At 44.8% G+C, this 5,828-nt stretch overlaps 1 long non-coding RNA gene across 1 annotated transcript; it reads right to left on the bottom strand.

Moving 5' to 3' along the window:
- Positions 1-340: 340 nt before the first annotated feature.
- Positions 341-2,121, bottom strand: Gm31225. The gene is made up of 3 exons (XR_388072.4): positions 1,803-2,121; positions 1,268-1,446; positions 341-909 (listed from the first exon to the last, which is right to left on the bottom strand). It is a non-coding gene; the product is annotated as a predicted gene, 31225 (long non-coding RNA).
- Between the last annotated feature and the right edge of the window lie 3,707 nt (positions 2,122-5,828).

The raw sequence follows: 5,828 nt of genomic DNA, 5'->3' as shown, positions 1-5,828 counted from the left end.
TTGAAGGGGACTTGTTTCTATATTAAGGCACAGTTTACTCTCAGTGAGATGCACAGCTATGCCATGGCCTGGGCATAGCCATAAAAGAAATGAAGTATATTTGCCTTGTTAACACAGTTTGTGTTACATATTCATAAACCATTTTCTTGAAACTGCAAGGGAAAAGATTTCAATTGTCTTGGAAGCTGATAATGGCCCAACGGCCATCCAGAGCTCAGGCAGCATGCTATGGAATTAGCTGCACAATGAATGAAACACAACGCCTATAATAAACCCATTCAGATATAAATGACTGCGGAGTAGATGTAATGTTTGTTAAGCAATAAAGCTTGCCACCTTGCACGGGAAATTGAATGAGATTTATCATCAAATATGGTGGAGGATGCTTCAAGGGAATCTAGTCCTCCAAACGGGGCTTAATCAAAACAATTCAGAGAGAGCAGGCTTCCAGGAACAGGAAGCCAGGAAAGAAAAGGATAGCATCCAGTTCAAAGGGCATGCTGACACCCTGACCCTAAATACCAGGGGTCCCCAGAAATTCCACCGAGGACATTTGCATTTTTCTAAAGGTTCTGTTCTGACCCCACCCCCACTTCCCCTTGGAGAATTACCAGAATGGCTTCAGCTCTGGGAATACACAATTTGACCAATAATTAGCTTCCTGGTTGCAGAGGACAATAATTCAATTCAAGGACAACGGGGGAACTTGTCCAAGTTAACAATGGGCTCTGGTTCTTTTGGCAATAGTTGAAGTTGGTCCCCAGTGAGGGGGCTCATGCTTCCTGATGTCTCACTGGGTCCTCAGAGGCCCTGCATCTCCTCTGCTCAGAAGACCTCCTTCAGTCTTCCATGGGCGAGCATGTGCTCTACTGTCTGTCTTCGCTGGGAGTTTATCTCAGTCTGGAGTTTCTGGGGAAAAATAAAGTGGAACCAAAATGAAATAAAATGAGAATTAACTCAGCATGAGGCAGGCTTTCTGGTATTGTTACTCGAAAATAACTGCAAATATTTTACAGCTTTATGAGTTGAAATCAATGTTTTGAGGTTTTTCGAGAACAATGGAAACTACCTTAGGAATGGATTAGAGTCCCCAAGTTAGATTAACAGTTTTCAGAAGCCAAAGGGAATTTTCTGCATGCTAATACCATTACCCTGCAATCTAATGAAATAATCTCCCTAAAGCCAAGGCACAGAATAAGCTGATTTCCCATTCACTGTTAAAACAAAACACTAGCTGGTCAGCCGGCCACTCACTCAGCTCACATACCTTGCTTCAGAAGACCACATTGTGTGGCTTAAGGAGTACATTATAAAGATTTAGAAGTGCAGATTGCCACACCCTTCAGGGAGGAAACCTCACGATTCATTTGAGAAGGCGCCTGAGCTCTGGAAGAATCTTTGAATGTGTGGGTCTTCGAGTTGCTAGTGATGAAATTCAGCTGGGCACTGGAAAAGGATTGGAAAAATCAAATATGTACGATTCTAACATATTAACAGGAAAATCCCCATTTCTGTTCGTCTACTCTTTTTTTTTTTTTCCCCCTCCAGGATAAAGCAAATGGCAGAGTACCTAACCAGGAAATCATGGTAACATAGCAGGATATTGACATCCGACAGAACCCAGGAGTAGCTGCATGGCTGCTGGCTTCTGTTTTGCCATAGTTTCATTGCTGTGTGACAACCTTGCTAGCAGAGCAGGGATCACTGGGGCCATTTCAAAGGTTAAGGAATCAAGGAGGGCCATGAATCTTAAAAAAAAAAAAAAAAAAAAAAAAAAAAAAATCCCTTTCAAGTATATATACCTGAACTCAAAGTGATAAAACTGCACATTTCTTGAGAAGTCTGATTAATCCTGCAAAATAGAACATACAAGGAGCAGTCTGTAAAATGCTTGCCTCACAAGCACAAGGACCCGAGTTTGATCCCTAGTATACAAATTTTTGAAAATTCTGGGCATGGCGGTGCTGTTCTGAATTCTCAGTGCCGAGGGGTAGAGACCAGTGGATCCCTGGGGCTCAGTGGGCTGCTAGCCTTGCCGACATAGGGAGTTCTAGGTCAGTCAGAGGCCCTAGATCAAAAAATAAGACCTAAGCAATAACATCGAATGGTCTCTGCCTTGATTGTGCATTTGTGCGCATACGCAGACCACACACATGCGCACATGCAGGCACGCATGCGCAGCACACAGAGTCCTTGTCGATCTTTCCTTGCCGCTATCCTGTCGAGTTTCTGGAATGGAGAAAGGATGAAAGTTTCCATGGGTCAAGGGCCAGGCTTGCAGAGTGTCTTTTTATATCTCTAAACCAATATTTCCCCACAGCCAGCTATTCACTTTGCTTCATTGATCTGGGTTTGTTACTTGGCCACCACTCCTGGGAAGTGGCCAGAATGCAGGGACTATAGACAGGGTCAGACGAGGCAACTGCTAATGCCCACCACACTCAGACATGCAGAAATATTTGTATGAGTTTGCATTGCTCACTGGTTCACAGGGACCCAAGGAACCAGCTTTCCAAGCTGGGGTTCATTCACAAGTGTGTATGTGAGTTTTAACGGCAAGATTTCCCTTTCTTTTGGCTGAGAATTTTACCTCTCAATTATACCTTTGTTAAGCCACTTTCAGAAGAAAGTAATATTATACATGAATTACATAAATGTGAGCTTACCCAACTGACACCTTTTGGATAATAGAAATTAGACTGCACTTGATATAAATTGGACAGACCCACACACCGCAGGTTTCCAAAAGCTGGTTTATGGCTCTGAATTAGTTTAATCAATATGGATAATTTAGCGTAATTTCTGGACCATTTGGCCTTTATGGAAAGACTTAGAGAGGCAGCTGCTAGGCCTGGTTTTTTGAGCCTTCTAAGTGCCAGGGGCTCAGCTTCCAGTCGAAAGCCCCAATGTGCTTCCTAGTCCTCTTTGAAGTGAGCATTCTATGGTCCTTACTCTCTTGTGCACTATTGATCTGTTAACCAGCATGGCTCTGCTGTGTAACCTGGACCGCAGCCATTTCTCCTCACCTTGGAGAAGTCTGCGAATCTGGGCTGTGAGTCTCAGAGTCCCAGAGAAAGGAAAAGGATGGGACTTCCCCTTGAAAAGCTTCAGAAAGCTTTGAAAAGGCAGGCTCAGGCCAGGCGTGGTGGCGCACACCTTTAATTCCAGCACTCCGGAGGCAGAGGAAGGCGGATCTCTGAGTTCGAGGCCAGCCTGGTCTACAGAGTGAGTTCCAGGACAGCCAGGGCTACACAGAGAAACCCTGTCTCGTAACACCCCCCTCCCCCCCGGGAAAAAAAAAGAAAAAAGAAAAAAAAAAAAAGGCAGGCTCACAATCTCTATCTCTGCTCTGGACACAGCAAAGGCAATGACTCACCAAAGCCATTGTCCATAGCATGGACCCTGTGTGCAGCATGCTTGAGGAAGGGAGCTGAAAAGAAACACTGTGATAGGTGACCCTTGCTGCCAAGACAACATTTGCTTCTAAGGCAATCTCCAGGGAAATGGTCCCAAGCACTAAATCCAAACAAAGGCACCTGTTGTACAGGGTCTGCATTTCAGTTACCTATTGCCTAACAAACCACTCTCAAATATGGTCACTCAGGAAAAGTACTGTGCGCTGGCTCAGAGATCTACAGCTTCAAGGTTGGATAGAGGTGACTTGTTTCTGTCCTGGGTAGGTGTCCTCCCATGGTACACTCATGGGCACATGCTACTGGCAAAAGTGGGGAGACCTTTTTTGTTGGTTGGAGAGTGACTTGTCTTCTGTCTCCAAGTGGCCTATCTGAAGGCTTTTGCACAGATAACTATCAAGAGAATGACATAGCAACTACTTGATTCCAGGACATGCACACTCCTGTGCGATATTACATTGGTTATAGCAAGTCATAGCTGACCTAGGTTTTAAAAGAAGCCCCCATTCTTCATGCCGACTGTGGAACGGGTTCACAGGATGGTGGGAATTGGCGATGGTCTTTGCAGCCCATTTGTGTATCTTGAATCATCTTTTTAGAGACTATGGATGTCTTCCAGGTGGGTTCTTGTTTTCCCAGAAACCCACGCAGGAACCCGCATGCTCTTATGGAGAACGGGAACAGGAAAGGGTTTTAGTACAAGGGAAGTGTACCTGCTTTTTCTGGTCTTTCTTATTCTCTGTCAAATCTTGCGCAAGTCACCCAGCGCCTCAGGTCTTGGTGTTGCCCTCAGCCCAGTGACAGGAAGAACAACTTCCTTCTCGTAGGCTAAAAGGCATCTTACAGGATTTGTCCATACGAACTACGAAAGGTAGAGCTTTCTACATAGTCAGGACTCAGTCACATCGATTCTTCCTGCCCCTCATCTATTCTGTGAGCTTCCAAGAAGAGGGCTTGTGTTTTTTATCTATGGACCCTTAGGATCCTGGAAAGCATGCCATGATAAACATGCTCAGAAAATATAGGATGCATGAGTGAACAGATGAGTGAATGAATGAATTAGTAAATGAATGAGGAGAAACTGAGAAACTATCCTTGTATTTAGTTTATATCCACTTGACAACAGCTATTTAAATTCAACAAGTGAAGGATTAAGGCAGCATGTCATCTGTCCCTCAGCCCTTCACCTTCCCTCATTTATTCATTCAGCAAATATTTATTGAGCATCTGTTATAGGTAGGGTATTCCCTTGGGTTCTAGAAGTTACATGGCAAGGCAAGTCATGAGTAGTCAGTCACTTCCCTCTTATTCTGGTAACAGGAGGACAAAAATAAACCAGTAGAAAGTAACCTATGCACAACACTAGCCACTTATGGAAGAACATAGTTATATGTTAGGATGTGTATTGAACCATGGATAGAGGCAGAGGTAAATTTGGGTTGGCTAATCAGTGTCTGAAATCTTGGATTTTTTTCTACAGAGACTTATCAGAGGAGAAAATTGTGTCATTGGGTGTCCCAGGAAGAGTGAAAATCAAGAAGACTGTGATGGCAAATCAGGTGGTAGTTTTTCCAACACTTAGAGTGCTCTACATCTGAGCCTTGGGGAGCAATAGGCAGGAAAGATAGGCAGAGGCTCAGTGGTAGTAGCCCCTATGATCAAAATTCTAAACTAAGTGGGAAACCTTTGATGGAGCTCTTAAGAAAAACAATCAGAGGTAGTTTTTCCCTTTCGGCGGACTTCATGCTTGGATTACCCATTTGCTGACAGTCACCCAGTGAAGCAGCTATCCCTGTGCACATATGGGGACTGGGAAATGAAGCATGAGGCATGTGCAGATCAGCATGTGGATGGTGGTCCGTGCCCGGGGAGGATCCCCTTTCCTTCTGCTAACACCAAGGCTGTGCTGACATCCTGAAACAAAATTGTATTTGCAGCGAGAACAAATTGATAATGATGCCTGCCCACCTCAGCATCTATCTCAATCTAGGTGGACATTACGGTGTTTGGTTTTCACCAGAATCCAAGAACTCACTGCCAGTGGGTTTCTCCTCTTTCACACAAACACTGTGATTCCCAGAGGTGAAGGGCATACAGCTGGGGATTTGAGCCAGAAGCCCGCACCTCCTCTCATTACCCTGTATCAGAATTCTTCTCATCTCCTCCCTTCTGAGAGGCCTCACAGACAGCTCAGATAGACGGGGACTGAGCCTGGATGGTAAGTTAGATGATGTTCTCCAGAACTTTTGGAAATCACAGGGTGGGAGAGCCTCGCTGGTCTCCCAACAATGCTCTTAATGAGCAATTTACCGCCACAGGCTGCACATGTGCGGGATCCAAAAACACAGGCTGGCTGCCGCACATTTGGTGTCCTTGTTTGGTGTCTGCGTGCAACTTGAGATTTCCAAATGCCAC

Source organism: Mus musculus, chromosome 8, assembly GCF_000001635.26.
Source record: "Mus musculus strain C57BL/6J chromosome 8, GRCm38.p6 C57BL/6J".
Classification (NCBI taxonomy): domain Eukaryota; kingdom Metazoa; phylum Chordata; class Mammalia; order Rodentia; family Muridae; genus Mus; species Mus musculus.
Note: the sequence above shows the minus strand (reverse complement) of the source record. Positions and strands in the feature narration are given on the sequence as shown.